At 36.9% G+C, this 17023-nt stretch overlaps 1 protein-coding gene and 1 long non-coding RNA gene across 3 annotated transcripts in view; one reads left to right on the top strand and one right to left on the bottom strand.

Annotated features, from left to right (window-relative positions):
- The window catches only part of Ccser1 (coiled-coil serine rich protein 1), a 1158948-nt gene that overhangs the window by 924649 nt on the left and 217276 nt on the right, over positions 1-17023 (top strand). The window lies entirely within an intron of this gene.
- Positions 10979-16778, bottom strand: LOC143272372 (uncharacterized). Its single transcript, XR_013049881.1, has 3 exons — positions 16697-16778; positions 11637-11921; positions 10979-11152 (listed from the first exon to the last, which is right to left on the bottom strand). It is a non-coding gene; the product is annotated as an uncharacterized LOC143272372 (long non-coding RNA).

A 17023-nucleotide genomic window follows, 5' to 3' on the forward strand; every position in this document is an offset into this window, starting at 1 on the left:
AAGCATTTTGGTCTTATTTCTAAGATGGTTCATTTTGGTCTCACAATATTAATCTAAAGAAAAAACATTAATATTTATCAGTTTCTCCAAATATTATACTTTTAGCCATTTTATATATAAAAATTTTCAGCATATATTCTATTTCCATCTAAAAAAATAGGCATGAAACATTCACAACAGTTTGAGTAGACAGGAGGCCCAGTAAATATGACAAAAGAATAAGGAAAAACAAGACAGTATGCTCAACTCTAAGTATTGTTATATAAGGCAATAAAAAACATGCCTTTATCAAGTGCTTGTAAGGAAGTAAAGGTAGAAACTGGAACCATCAAGAGGCTGGAATGCAAAACAGACATCACCACGATGTCAGATTTATTTTTTCCCTTTGAAGATATACAAAGATCAGCAGAGACAGAAGTGATGAAAACCTATTGACACACTGGGTTTAATGTCAACCGTTAAAAGACAAATGCACAAAAGAGAATTAACCATTAGATCTGAGTAGGCACAAGAGAGCTAGTCTCCAACATGTCTAACCGGAAGAAATCCAGCTGAGCTGGATGGGCAAGCTACCTGGCAATCCCTACAGCAGGTGTTTGGTGAAAGTCCAGATGGCCTTTTCAATGCAGATAAACAGATGGTCTCCATTGTTAGTGGGTGAAGCACAGCAGCTCCCTGGGTGTCACCTAGAGGGCTTATTTACAATGCAGATTCCTGGAGTTTCTGATTCTGAATTAGCACCCATAGCAATTGTATTGTACTGTTCTATCACTTTTCTTTATACACTAAAATGTTAAGACACAATAAATTTCTTTTGTGTGGTAAATAAATTTTTATTAGTGAGTTATAGCTATTATCTATTAATACACAAATTTGAAATAGTTTTTTTTTTTTTCTTTTTCTTTTTTTCAGAGCTGAGGACTGAACCCAGGGCCTATGCGCTTGCTAGGCAAATGCTCTACCACTGAGCTAAATTTCCAGCCCCTGAAATAGGTGTTTAATGTACTTGTATATAGAGAATATGGGCATGCTGATCATTAATGAATTTAAAATTTTGAACATTTTCTTTAGCAAGAAATAAAAAGTGCTTAATTTGTGGTCCTCAATATTCCACTCTGGTCAATGTCCTGAATATCTCAATGTCCTGAATACACCAAGCAGTGTGTAAGATGCAATGGCCTATGGAACAAAGGTTTTTTTGGTTCTATCTTGCCTAGATCTCACTCTTCCTAAGACTGAACTCCTGCCTTACAACTTCCTCCTATGCCTGCATTACTTTACAGGCACGTTAGGTTTCATTTTCCACTAATTTGCCAGAGCCATTTAGGAAATGTATCATGAATAAATAAAGCAACATCAAAACATCACTGGCTTTTCCAACTTCTTAGGGATTATTGTCTTTAAAGCTCCCCACTTTGCACAGAGAGCCCTAAGAAGAGAACTATGCCCAAGATAATTTCTGACCTGAACCCATCTTTTATTTTGCATTTAACTGGTTATCATCTGCAAAAATCAAAATTTTGTCCTATTCTTATCTTGCTTGAAAGATCTCTCAAAATCTGAGAAATGCATGACCCATGACAATTTGAATGCATCTCTCCACTGCATAGTACATTCAGCAAGAGTTTCACTTTTGGGAAGTGCTGTGTTTATAGGATGTATTTGATAAAATGAGCAACATTCCTGGTGAAAACAGTTGACCATTTAATTAATAATAAAATAAATAATAAATAAATAAATAAATAAATAAATAAATAAATAAATAAATAAATAAATAAAAGCTAGAGAACTAAAAGCACTTTGAAAGTAACATGGGAGTAATACTTAGATATAAAATTATTATTAAATACTTTGTTATTTACAGATAAATTAAAACTATAAAATTCTTGCTCAATGATGTCAGTTAATGATGCTTTCAGCTGTAAAAACTGCACTGATAATTTAACACATGATATCTCCAAGTCACAATCAGAGCTGGTTCAGGACCTCAGTGAAGTCAATATGGTCCTGAACCTTTCTCCAGAATGCTTTTCTCCAAAATTAATTAGGCTGGGGAAAAAGCATGCAACCTTGGGGGATAGAAGGGGCTGCCATTCATTGAGACTAGCTTCTTCCTTAACCCCCAAGGTACCAGACTGGTTGGTAATGGTCCTTCCCTCTGTCTTTTTTATAGTAGTAGTGGATTACTTCTTATAATTACAGATATAGCTATTTTATATCCAAGCCTGTGACAATCAGTTTCAAACATGAAGAAAACAAATGTTGCAAGGTTGTTACTCCAAACTTCTTTTGGAAAATGAAGCCACTAGACAACATTTTATTGTTCAGAAGCAGTCTTTGTGCCACACAGAGGGAGAAGACTAAAGGCAGAAACAATTATAGCCTCTATGTTTGAACCCAACCAGTGAAGAAAATAAGCATACTCTCTCTTTGCAGGAAGGGAGAATTGTATCATTAAGGCTACAGTTGGTAAGCGTAGGAAACAATTATCTGAAGAAGATGGAAAAAATGAAGAACTTTGTGTCAAGGTTATTAATGTTATTGATTTTTTTAGAACAAAGATCAGATTCCACCAGCAGATTCTGGTCAAATAAAAACATTTTCAATCTATTACTACAGGTAACACCTCCCAAAGCTTTCTACTCAGACTTGGCTGCAGACCACATGCCTAATAATTTGAACTAATTCTGTAATCTGTGCTTTCACGTTCCAGTATCTGTGCTACACAAAATACAGAGAGTAGTCCCTATCCCTTCACAACAGCCAAGAAGGAAAAAGGATGGAAGATGTAACTAAGCATTCATACCTCCAAGAATGTTTTCTCAAAATCAAAGTTATTAGTCTAGTGTGAGAGATGAAGGTGTGTGTGTGTGTGTGTGTGTGTGTGTGTGTGTGTGTGTGTGTGTGTGTGTAAGATACCTTTTGTATTTGCTTCTCACCATCCACATCTACTATCAACTTGGGTTCCTGGGACTTAACTCAGGTTGGCAGGTTTGGTAGAACTCACTTTTACCCACTGAGCTCTCTGACAAGCCCTTATTCTAAATTTTGCTATACCATATAAAAATGAATAAAAAATGAACTCAGCTGTTGTAAGCCCACAAAGGATTTTTTTAATCACTTATTTTAGATTTTAGTAAAATTATCTGAATATTTTATGAAGGATAGTTTCAAAAATTAATGACATATTCATATGATGGTGTGACTCTTTCAAACAAAATGCAACATCTCAACTGCCCATATAGACAAGATACAGATTAATTGTATATAATATTTTATTATTAAATTGTGTACTCACCCATATTCTAATTTACAAAGTATAATTATTGTCTCATATCATATATATCTAAGTTTCTTTATATAGAACTTAAAATTTAAATTCCAGTAAAATTTCATTTAACTTAAATTGAACATATTTGGTCTTATATCCATTGTTAATTAAACATTGTTAATTAATATTCTCAAATAATATTGCTAACAAATCAGAACTCTAATTTCATGGTGTTGCCTATTACTTTGTAAAATTTTCTACTAGAATTCAGGACACAACCCAGTAGAAATGGCTCAAGCGTTTTCCTCATCTGTGACTTCCGTGGAAGGTTTTTTAAATGTTACACTTTAGAATGAAATTTGCTCTATTTAGATTTTCATCTTTGTCAATGTCGGCAGCTGTAACTTGGTGCCTTAATCAGCAGTCTTAAATGTCTCACTGTTCTGAAGACTAGAAGCCCCAAACCCAGGTGCCAGCATATCTGGTGTCTGGTGCCAGCCTGCTCCTTCTTTTGCATGGATGCATCTCCCTTGTGATCACACAGGACAGAGACAGGGCAGAGAGGCCAGATCTCCTGTGGTTTTCATGAGGGACTAATCTTGACATGGTACCCAAGGGGAATTTCCTGGTGAACACAAACACGTACACTGAGAGTGGAATGCAGACTCTCTTTGGAAAGACAGGGATCAAGGACAGAACGGTGTTGACTTCAGGGACATTCAGGCTATCTGCTCACAGACAAACGAGCAGGCATTTCATGTGGCTGTTAGAACTGACTGGCGTCTGGTCCTTATTAGTTAACAGGGTGGTACATTTTAGACTATACTTTTTTTTTTTTCTTAAGAATTTTCCCATGTAGGAGAGATCAGCATCTGAATCATTGCTGGAGACATCCTGGGATTGCACTGTATCTGATAGGTTTGTTTGTTTTCTTGTTTATTTACTTTTCCCTCTTATGAAAAAGGTGACATGTGTGTTCCCTTGATTATGACCAAGGAAGGAGAGACAGTCTTGGTGAAGAACAGATTTTTATGGATTGAGGTTTTTTTTCAGCTTACAGTTCCACAGTACAGTCTATTATCAAAAGAATTTGTGGTAGAAACTCAAATATCAGGAACATGGAGGCAGGGCTCATGCAGAAATGTTAGAGGAGCCCTGCTTATTGGCTTGCTCTTTATGTCTTTCTCAGCTTGCTTTGTTACAGTAGTCAGGACCACCAGCACAAGAGTGATACCTCACACAGCAGTTGGACCCTTTAACATCAATCATCATTCAAGAAAGTGTACTACGTGCTTGCCCACAAGTCAATATGTTGGAGAAATATTATCAATTAAGGTTCTCTTTTGCAAATGACTCTAGCTTGTGTTAAATTGACATATAACTAGTAGGACACTCCCAATATTGTTTTTAAAAATATTTTTGTTATAAAATTTCTAGTGATAATCTTTATAAATGTCTAACTTTTATTATTGTATTAGCATATGTGGTGTGTTTGTGTGAGTTCAGGAGCCTATGCATGTGAATGTCAAAGGACAACTTTATGAAGTTAGTTCTTTTCTTTCACCTTTATCTGAGTTCTGGGGAGTGAACTCAGGTCCTCATATTAGCATAGCAACTGGTTTTACCTGATGACATATTGAACAAACCACGCCCCATTTTTTACTCATTCCTCTTTATACTCAGAACACCCTTTCAATTCTAGAGTTCTTTCTGTTACTTCCCTTCTACCCTCCCCAGGTTTGCTAATATTATGACATTTGACTTCATGCCCCACCCCATCTTTGGTGTTCATGAACATATATACTCAAGAGTGTTTGGCAGTTTCTGTGGTGTTCATTGGCCTTACTCCTGTATTTTTTTTTCTTCTGAATCTCTTTTTACAGACTTTACATTTATTAATGTGCAGACTTATTTTTTTCCAAGTCTACTTACCTCCAAACATGGGTTCTATTTTATGTATACATTGGTAATCATTTTTATTATCTTCTAGAAATAAGAATTTCAAAGTTTATGACTTATTTGTTTAGATGTATATTTTTCTCTTATCATTTTTTGTTTATTGATGTAGTTAAAAGGTAGTATTAAATAATGACAGAGTAATTAATTCTCATGAGTTGGAAATTAAAGTTATTAAGTAGGTACACTGGTCATTGTACCTTGTTTAAAGTTAAAAATGTGTTAAGGAACTCCTGAGGAAAGTTTGAAAATAACTTACTAATTCTCTTTTCTTTCAACTTATAGTATTTTTTTTTTAAAAAATTAATTGCCAAGCATTAAAATAACTCTTCAGCTTCAAGAAGGCTGGAGTTTAGTAACAGAACAGCATCCTGCTCATGGAACACAGCTTGCAGTTCCAAAGGGCATGATTCATAGCAGGGTAGAAATGCAAGCTATCTTACAAGTAAGCAGTCCAAGACCCTTTACTTATGTTTTAGGAAAATGATGTCCACAGAGTTCTGTAACATAGGTTCTTTGTAACTGTTTCCTTTTGTTTGTATTTCTACCCAACAGTGGACATACTATATGTGTTTGCCTTTGGTCTTTGTTGTTGTATAAAATGCAAATCTCTTGCTGTCCTTGCAACTCCAGAACCATTCCTTACATGTAAGAGCCATTATGGGCTCTGCCTCTCTCTCTTCTGGTCTGTCTTCATTCAGCCTTTTCTCTGGTCTTCTCCTGACCTTAGGACTTCTTCCTTCTTAATTCTTTCCTGCTAGAAGGCAATGCTACCTATACCTTCAGCCCTCTTAATTAATCATGTTTGTTTTACTGCTCTCCATCTTTTTTGCCAGTTCTTCATAAAAATCTAGCTTTACCTCTCTGAATCTGTCAACCACTATTCCAAAATTTATATGTAATAATATAGAAAAAATCTCCAGCTCCTAAAAATGTGAATATTCATTTTAACATTTAAAAAGATAATTATTTTATAAATAATGTTTCATACCCAATAGGGTATAAACCTCATTAGTTCATGGATAACTTGTTTTGATAACAAGCTACACAGGAAACCACATGTGACTTAGGTCCTTAGAGCAGACCAATCACAACCCCATATTCTTCAAGTGAACCATCTGCATCACCAACAGAGAATGTTTGCAATATATTCTAATGTAAGCTGTGTTCATCTCTATCAAAATTAGGCTGATGACTATAAAATACCCTAGTGAATTTTCAATGATCCACAGTCAATAAAAATGAACGATAGTAAGACATTACATTCCCATCAACTTACTGAAGTCTTTCTAATTTCTAAAAATGCCTTGTATTGGTTTATTTGACATAGTTTTTTCAGTGTAAAACCAGTTAGAGTGCTCATTAAAAGCTAATTTCAACTTATAATTAATCTTATTTTATGATTCGTAGTTACATCAAAATAGCATAATTATTTATAGCATAATTGAAATTTTCTGAAGAAAAAAACAGTGTTTTCTTGGTAATCAAAATATAATTTACTTTCATCTTCTACTCTGGAAAGCATTGCTTACATTGGTGATGTTATCATCCTCATTATCAACTTTGTTGTGTGTTTATAAACCCCATGGGGAAACAAACAAGATTGAAAAATTTGAGTGTTAGTAATAATTTAACTTGAATTACTTAGGACTATGATGGATATAAACATGCATGAACATTAAGTAATTAAACTGGTATTGTCATGTAATAACTGAGACTCTGGTATCATAGCTGATGCTTTTTATTATATTTCCATCTAGCTATCTACCTCTCTATCTATCCATTATTCTGATAAATTCCACACATTCCTGTTAAGAAAAGAGACACATAAATTTCCTTTTCATTAGATATTCATTATAACAACATTCAAGAAAAACAGAATAAGACGAGCTCATTAGCAATTTCAGTATCCATTAAGATCAAGTTGCTCTTGATCTATTTTCAGGACAATGACCACTAGGAACTAACTACTCATAGAGATGTTTCAGTTTATTGTCACAACCTTTGTGTCCCACTGCTCAATAACCAAGTGGAATCTGAACCCACTTTCTAGATCTTAAAGCTTTGACATGTCCCAGTAGGATCTTAAATAGAAGTTTATTTTTCAGAGGATATTCTCTATTTTGTTACAAAGGACAGCATGATTCACATAGTTCCATGTTATGGACAAACTTCCTCAACCCTGAGTACTATAGAGAGTGAAATGTCAGCTCCAAAGCAACTTGAGGAGAACAAAGTCGTGCAGCTGAATGCTTCTCCTCGTTCTGTGTTAGATTTTTACACTCACACATCTAAGCATTCATCCCTGCCACAAAAGCAGTCTTCACAAAACATCTGCAGAAAACATTTGGAATGCTATTGTTTTGAGAGGAATTGTCCAAGTATGCATTTATACAACATGCCATTATGACTATACTAATAGTCCTGAGAAGAAAAGAACTCTGAATACAGTATAATGTGCTGTCTTAGTCGCCTGTCACTGTGTATCAGAGAAGATGATTTGTTCATCATAATTGTTCAGGGTGGAAGTGTAAATTTCCCTTCAGAATTGCAAGCATGATGTCACCTGAAAGTTTTCCATTATTAAATAACATACTTGTTGAGTAAAATGCATGTACACTATGAAAGGACTCCAGATATCTGTAAAACAATCTGATTGCATTTGTAAAGCAGTGGTTTCCATCCTTCCCTCTCTCTATTACATTAGGTTAGAACATAATGGCTGATCTTCAGTTTAAATGTATTTGCATATTGTATCTCACCTCCCATTTGGTTAGATCTGGCTATAGAGCTGAAAGTTGAATAAAGTAGACTTCTGCTGTGTGCAGCACACAGTCACACAAACCTTATTAAACTAAAAGAATAAGTCATGCAAATCAACTTTTGTGTGTATATATTTTTATAATACTATAATATGTTTATATAATTCTATTAGAGATATTTATGATATAAAATATGGAATACAGCTCTCTGGTGGGAGCTAGGATTTTAACATAGAAGGAGAACACGTGACCAACAGACATGAGGGAAAGTGCAACTTTTGATTGGCTTTAAAGAGGTACAATATGAGTGGTTGCAATAAAAATTAAACCAGATTGAATAAGTGACAATGTCTCTGTATTTTCCCCCACCCCCGGAGCTGAAGAATGAACCCAGGGCCAGCTAAATCCCCAACCCCATGTCTCTATATCTTAAAATATTTTCCTTTACAACTGAAGTAAAATATTGCTGAAAAATTATTGCTTTAGAAAACAGACATTGCCTAATGTATAGAATCAATACATAATTCATAGCTAGAATCAATTCAAGAAACGTGGAAACAGAAGACAAGGCTTTAAACTACTCAGATGCTTGGCATCCTGAGTCATAATGTTTAATCATTCCACAACACATTGGGGAACTTTCATTGTCTAACAATGCACAAACCATAGGTTTGTTTCCTTTAAAAGATTCTTTTTTTTTTCAAGCCATTTACTCCCATTCTAACCAGTACTCATTTTGTTACCATCTAGAGGTCTTGATCACTATTGATTTCTCCTTTAATGAAATAATGTAAAGGCACACCAGGAAGCACTGGTAACAAAATGTTCTAAAAGTGAAGAAGCAAACACATATAGAAATAGTGAGAAAGACATCAGGGAAGAGGAAGGGGAAAGAAGAGCAGAGCAGAGAAGAGGAGAGGCAACCAGGGGAGATGAGAGGAGAGGGGAGAGCAGAGGAGAGGAGGGCAGAGGAGAGAAGAGGAGAGCAGAAAAAAAGGGATCATGCTGTGGGATAATGCTTTTGTACACTGGTTTAATAAAACGCTGATTGGCTAGTAGCCAGGCACAAATTATAGGCAAGATAAGCAGACAAGGAGAATTCTGGGAAGAGGAAGGCTGAGTGAGGAGATGCCAGCCCACCATCTAGGGAACGGCATGTAATGGCACACAGGTAAAGCCATGGAACACATGACGACATATAGATTAACAGAAATGGGCTGAGTTTAAGTGTAAGAGCTAGTCAGTAGTTAGCCTGAGCTAATGGCTGAGCAGTTTTAGTTAATGTAAGCCTCTGTGTGTTTTCTTGGGTCTGAGCAGATGTGGATTAGGCAAGACACAGGAAAAGTTCTGGCTACAAGGTCACTTAGAGAGAATCCCCACAAAATGAGAAGGACATTCAGAAACTGAAATCATTTTCTCTCTGGAAAACGGGAGTTTTCAGTTCTGTTTAGTGTGTTTCCTGCTGTGCCCTCTTCCTACACTTGAGATTTGTTAACTTAGACAGAAAGGGGAATTGATATCCCTTCAGTTTCAGAATTGGCCTCAAACATATCTGGCTACCTGAGTCTGCTGAAGGAGTCCCATTTGTGGAAAAGAAAAGCCTGTCAGGAGCATCAGGAGGAAGCCCTAACTTTGCTGTCATAACATTACCTATGTAGCTCCTTTCTCTATCTGTCTGTCATGCTCCTAGTCCCTAATTTTGTTCATACATTTTCAAATTCAGTGCTTCATGAGTAGTTTTCTTGACTTCCACCCCTGCCACTCACATTGCTGTGTTTTTTTTAGTTTTTATTTTTTTTTTAATTTTATAATTTAATTTTACATATCGGCCACGGATTCCCTTGTTCTTCCCACTCCTGCACCCCCACCACTTTCCCCCCAGCACACTCCCCATTCCCATCTCCTCCAGGGCAAAGACTACCCTGAGGATTCACCTCAACCTGGTAGATTCAGTCCAGACAGGTCCAGTCCCCTCCTCCCAGCCTGAGCCAAGTGTCCCTGTATAAGCCCCAGGTTCCAAACAGCCAGCTCATACACTGAGGACAGGTCCCGGTTCCAGTGCCTGGATGCCTCCCAAACAGATCAAGCTAATCAACCGTCTTATATATCCAGAGGGCCTGATACAGTTGGGGGCTCCTCAGCTACTGGTTCATAGTTTATGTGTTTCTATTCGTTTGGCTATTTGTCCCTGTGCTTTTTCCAATTTTGGTCTCAACAATTCTCACTCATACACATCCTCCTCTTTCTTGCCAGTTGGACTCCTGGAGCTCTACCTGGGGCCTGGCCATGGATCTCTGCATCTGGTTCCCTCAGTCATTGGATGAGGTTTCTAGCACAACAATTAGGGTGTTTGGCCATCTTATCACCAGAGTAGGTCAGTTCAGGCTTTCTCTCGACCATTGCCAGTAGTCTATTGTGGAGGTATCTTTGTGGATTTCTGTGGATGTCTCTAGCACCTTGCTTCTTCCTAATGACATTATGAGGTTTGCAGGCAAATGGATGGATCTAGAAAAAAATCATCCTGAGTGAGGTAACCCAGAAAGACAAACATGGTATGTACTCACTCATAGGAGGATACTAGATGTAAAACAAAGATGACTAGACACCTACTCATAACTCCAGGGAGGCTACCTAGAAAACAGGACCCCAAGAAAGACACAGGGATCGCCCAATGACAGAGAAATGGATGATATCTACATGAACAACCTGGACGTGAGTGGGGGTAACAAAGGGCAAGGGTCGAGGGAAAGAGAGCTTAGGGGAAGGGGAGATCCCAGCTGGATCAAGAACAGAGAGGGAAGACAAGAAATAAGAGACCATGATAAACATTGCTGTGTTTTTAATTCGCTAGAAACACAATGCTATTCAATTGGCACTTAGCTAAATATGCATTCATTTTATAGTTTGTGATGAGTGAGCCAAATGAGGAAGACAGAAGAGAAGATCTATGGAATCTCCCTATCCCCTCCTTTCTCCCTCCCTTCCTGTGTGTGTATACATGTGTGTATCTCAAATCTCTAAAACAAGGTATCAGAGACACTTTAATTGAGTACACTTACATGTGTTTTCTATTCCAAGCATGTTATTCTCCAGGAGGTGTGTTTCCACTGCTTTCTTCCTTTAAGTGAATTTCTTCCTTCATTTAAATATGTTTCCATGTGGCCTGGAGGTTTGGTTGATCTGAGTTAGCAGAAGACACTTTCTGTTTTTAACTGAACATTACATAGTCTTTCCTTCTCTATTGAAACTTTATGATGTTCTTTGTGCATCTGGGATGCTCACTAGGTGGTAAAGATATATTTATCTAAGTGGATAAAATTCTTATGTGCTAGGATTTAAGAGTTTAAATTTTAAAAAAAGTCAGCGTTTGAGTCTCAAGGTCTGCCCTGAGGGTTTCTCACTAAGATGAAACAAATCCTTTAGTTCCTTTAAGTTAAAATGCTGTTGTGTATTCTGACTAAAATCCATCTCTGTCTGCGTTTGAATTTTCTTTTCAGCAGTCTTCCAATTCCATTTAGTTTCTATGTGTTCTGTCACAATGGGAAACTTATTCTCAAAGATGAAGGGAAAGACATCGTACAGACATCTACCCGACCCTGCATAAAGGAAGGAGCAAGGAATGCTAATTCCTACCCAGCCCTTCTTACCTGTGTGTCTGCAGCTAGTTTGAGGAAGGCAGAAGACATGGTTGCTATGTAGGAGAGCCAGGGGAACCAGAAGAGCTGAGTACAGTGTGTTCTTAGCAGACCCAGCAAAACACTTGCATAGGCTTGTGTTTCTGTGTGGACAATAAGGTTGACCTGGATTATAGGGACTGTGCTCAAGAAGAGTGACTGGGAAATCCTTCCCATTATCTGGTCATCGAAGAGAGATGACAACAATAATGTGAATTGCAGCCATGATAGTTTCCTTCAGGAGAAATGATTCCATGCCTATGGAAAAGTCAGGGGAAGGCATTGAGTGAAGTTATAGTGTCTTGAATGTCAAGCAGGGTCACTGCAGACAACGGTGAATGTATCAAGAAACAACAAAGCTACAAACATGCTTGAACCCTGTTCTCAGGAGCTGGTTCAGAACTGAAGGGGTCTACAAAGACAGTCTGTGTCTACGCTGCCCGTGATGACGAGCAATTGGCACTGAGTGTATATTTACATTCCCTGACAGAAGGAATCAGAAAATCATTTTCGGCACGTTCATTTATTTTTCTACTTTTCTTATTCACATATTTGTTTGCAAATTGGAAAGCAGATGTTCAGCAAAGCCTTATTACATAACAGTTGTGAAAAAAGGCAGTGTATTGTGTACTTAAGAGAAGGAAGGTGATGGTGTGATGGTGTCTGTGTTATAACACATTTATTAATCATTAAGGTAGGGTGAATATTATCAAGCTATATTTCAGTGCATATGACTAGTGTACTTATATATGTGTGATGTTTTATTTCTTGCATAGAGAAGATTTGCTCTTTTTTGACCTGAAGTATATTTAAAAATTATAAGCAACCTTTATTGTTAGATGCTACATGGCTGTTTAACATTCTACCATGTTATAAATCTAATACCTCACTGGGAAAGTAGCTTGTCATCAATATCAACCACTAGAAGATATTCCAGCCTGCTGTGCCTCAAGGATATTTTATTAAGGGTGCTTTGGCAAACTTTATTCTTAAAGTATACCAATGTATTAAAAGGCTATCATAAAGATTCAGAATTTCTACTTAGGGGATACTGAAAAGATGAAAAATTTGAAAAATGCATAAAATTAAAGGGCATTGTATGTGAAATGATTGATTGTGACATGCATGTAGGATTTTAGCAACAGTTGAATAATGATTTATTTACATTCATTCCAATTAACATTCATTCTTATTGACTAGATGAAATAGTTTAGAATATAGTATACTTGAAACATTTTGAGTGATTGAATGAATACCAGTCAGTAAAATTATAGAAACATATTGTTAAACTTGAGTGACATCCACATTTTAACACCAAGAAAGCTCAACTATTGATGGTTAAATAATTTTATACTTTTACATCGATTTAATGCAAGTGGTGCATGTAAATATATTTTCCTATTAGAGACATAAACATATACCATTGTTTGAGAAGTAAAGTAGAGAAATACATACACATTTCGGAGTCACTTGTAGAACTTTGTCATGGAAAGAGGTGAAAATTAAACTGAAGTGCTCATTTTCAGGAAAGTCAAGTGTAGATTACTGCTGCTGTAGTGTTGACCTCAGGGATAGGAATGTAGCTTTCTTAAAAGACTTAGGTGAGCATTTTTTTAATATATTCTCTTAAATTTAATGGAATCTTAAATAGTAATATTTATTTTCAGAGAAAAATATCACTACAGAGTTTTCTAACTCAAAACCAAAGCACTGGCATAAAATACTTAAAAAATAGCACATTTGTTATCTGTTGTGGTCCAGTCTTGCCTTAGAATCTTATAAGAAAAACTGCCAGGTTGAATGAACCCTGCCCAGTGGCTTGATCTAGCAGGGACCATATTGAAAAGCCGGGCATGAGAAAAAAATAGTCTGGATGCATGTTGGTGCCCATGCTTTAAGCAAAGTCTTATAAACTTCCAGGTTCAGCCTCTTCATTGAACCTCTAATGGTTGTGACCAGCTAGCAAACAAGACATTCATATAGACCTCTCTTACATCCTTTCCAGTGTCATTTCTGGTTATGAATCTGGGCTCACGATTCTAGAATTAGGACTTGGGTGAGACCCTCTCTCACCTGCCTTCGATACATTCTTTGGAACTAAAAATTATGGTAAATACTTTCTGGAAGAAAACTGTGTCATCATGAGAAGTTGTCAGCTATAAAAACAGGGATATTCATAATATGAGAATTTTGATTTAATTTTTTTTTGTTTATTTTTTTTATTTTTTTCGAGACAGGGTTTCTCTGTGTAGTTTTGTGCCTTTCCTGGAACTCACTTGGTAGCCCAGGCTGGCCTCAAACTCACAGAGATCTTCCTGGCTTTGCCTCCCTAGTGCTGGGATTAAAGGTGTGTGCCACCACAAAAATGTATTTAATGTTGAGAATTCCATGGAAGACTACACTGAAATATGATCCCATCTATCTCCCATATCCCCTCTCAAACTTCTTTTGATTCCACTTGAAAACATGTCTCAAACAACTTATTGTTTCTTTTGTTGTTGCTATTGTTGTTATTTTTGATAAGTCACTTGGTCCAGTTAGTGTTGCCCATATGCACAGGAGTGTATCATGGGAACCCTTCCAGTAGCTATTTCCTCATTAAAGAATGATTCTCCCTCCCTAAGAAGCTATCCACTGCCAATAAAGCCTGACCAAGGGGTGGGACTTGGAGATCATTTGCCATCCATGCAGGAGTTTTGACTGGTTTGGTCATGTAAAGTTCTTACTTAAGCAACCATAGGTACTACAAATGTATTATTGTAACAGCCATGTCATGTCGAGGAGACAGTATTTCATAACACTCCTCTCCATCCTCCAGCTTTTGCATTCTTCCAACTGTCTCTTTCATGATATTCCCTGAGCCCTGATGATAAGCATGTTAATATAAATGTCTCGTTTCAGGCTGAGCATTGAGTCTCCCATTCTCAGTATTGTATATATCTCTCTATTTGACTGTTGTCCACTTCAAAATTTCTTCTCTGATTAAGGCCAAGAACAGCCCAGGTCAATAGGTTTACATATTTAGACGGCAACTTGACAGCTTGATTATTTTCTAAAACAGCTATAGCAGGTTCTACTTCAGGATGTAGGACTTCCCTAGCCATTGGTTTTCGGACAGGATTAGTGTTCAAAGCATGGAACTCCATCCTTCAAAACAAAAGCAGTGCCAGGCAGTGGTGGCACACGACTTTAATCCCAGCACTCGGGAGGCAGAGCCAGGTGGATCTCTTTGAGTTCGAGTTCAGTCTGGTCTACAGAGTGAATCACATCTTTCCTGGAAGATTGTATTGCAGAATGCAAGGTCCTATACTGGATGAGACCACTAGTGTTTTTTGTTATTGTTGCTACTGTTGTTGTTTTAACTGTGCGGCTAGGACAGCACCTTCAATGCTATGAATTCAGGCCAGCCAATCAAAAGTTTTCTGAACAGTTTGAGATTGGCTTGTCTATGGTATGTCTTCAGCCTTAGTGTCTTAATATGTAGCTATGTTAGATAACCAAGGGCAATGGCTATACCCTGTGTTGTTTGGGGGATTTCTGTGGCCTCTGTGTCCAGTACCTCATAGGGAGGTATTCCATATTCTCACTGAATTTTTTTTTTAACAATTCATGTGTTTTGAGAGCAGCATTGGCCGTGTAGGATAATTCTATTCAAAACTTTTGTTAAGTTATATTTGAAATTAATTCACCCACTAGTGTTTTTCATTAAATAGTTTACTTCTTTTCTTTTAAATGATTTTTATTTCTTTGAAATTCTTATATGGTATATTTTGATCACACTCCACTACTCCAACCCAATCCTTTCAATCTATGCTCCTTTTCCTAGCTACTCATCTTTGTATTCCATTTTTGTCCAAAATCCCACTGAGTACAATATTGCTGTCCACATTCTCTTGAATGCCTTACCTTTCCCAGGAGTGTGGTCAACCTACTAGTTGCAAAACACTTAAAGAAAACTGACTTACCCTTTCCCAGCAGCTATTAAAACTGAGACAATAGCTCCTTAAGTAGAGGTGAAACTCCATCCGATCTCCCTTCTCTATGCTAGGGTTATGTCTGGCTTCAGCTTGCAGAGGGCTTGTACATGCTGTCATTCTCACTATGAGTTTACATTTGTTCCTGCCCTGCTGTGTTTAGAAGACACCGTTTCCTTACAGTCATTCACCTCCTCTGGCTCTTACAATATTTCTATTCCTTTTATCTCTGAGGCTTGGAAGGAGGGTTTGTGATATAGCTATCTCCTTTAGGGCTGAGCTGTCCAAAATCTCTTATTTCCTACACTTTGGTTTTTTGTGGGTCTTTGTGATAATTGTGGGTCTTTGTGACATCTACTTCAAAAAGAAATTTCCCTAAGAAAGTTTGAGAGAGCACCAATATATGATTATAGAAATAAGTCATTAACAATCAGTTTAATACTACACCAATTTAGTAGAATAATTATAATAGGTTCTCCCCTGAAGCACATGACTACCTAGCCACAAGTTTTTACCCTGACACCAGCACCAGGAATAAGTTATGCATTATGGGTCTGGCTTTAAATCAAACCAGTAAGTAGTTAATTATTCCCATGACATTTATGCCACTATTATATAAGTGGGCACATTTTGCCAGGATGGTTGCTATTGTAGCCTGCAGTAATCACATCTGGATGAAACTGATGACTACATTTCTCCTGTAGCATGCATAACACCTTCCATAACGATGAAATCTAGCTTTTTCACAGACTGTTAATTTTGGTGAATCCACACTTCTCCATCTTCTCTCTGTCTCTTCTCCATCTCCATTCGTTCCCTTCACCCTCGGAATTCCACACCTTCTTCCATTTTAAACATGCTCTGCAGTTCAATCACTTATTTTATTTTAAGTTGGGTCAAGAGATACTAGGCTGCCATGTAGATTTTCTGTTTGTGTGTGTGTGTGTTTAAGATATGTCATTGTTTAAAATTTTAAATGTTAAATGTTTAAAATTTTAAGTGTGTTATGTGAGAGACACTGGAGATTACGAATATTATTAGCATATTTTGGGTACATACCCTGTCCTATTCCTGTGTAAACCCTTAGGAATGGCCTTGAGCAGATTGAAGATAACCTTCCTGGCTTTGAACACCAGCTTCTTTTGGCCAGTGGGTAACCTTATTATGAATGTGAGAGTTCTAGAACACCCTAGACTGTGTCTTCACATTCTTTCTCTCTAGCCTTAGCATCTGAAACTGTCTACAATGATAGATATATTATGTATCATGACATTATTATGACACTTATCAATAAGCTAAATTAAGAATATATGAATAAATTACTGATAACCTTAGAAATATAGTGATTTTAAAATATATGGTTAGTTAGTGGACAGCATCAGGAGG

The sequence above is a fragment of the Peromyscus maniculatus genome, chromosome 3, assembly GCF_049852395.1.
Source record: "Peromyscus maniculatus bairdii isolate BWxNUB_F1_BW_parent chromosome 3, HU_Pman_BW_mat_3.1, whole genome shotgun sequence".
Taxonomy (NCBI): Eukaryota; Metazoa; Chordata; class Mammalia; order Rodentia; family Cricetidae; genus Peromyscus; species Peromyscus maniculatus.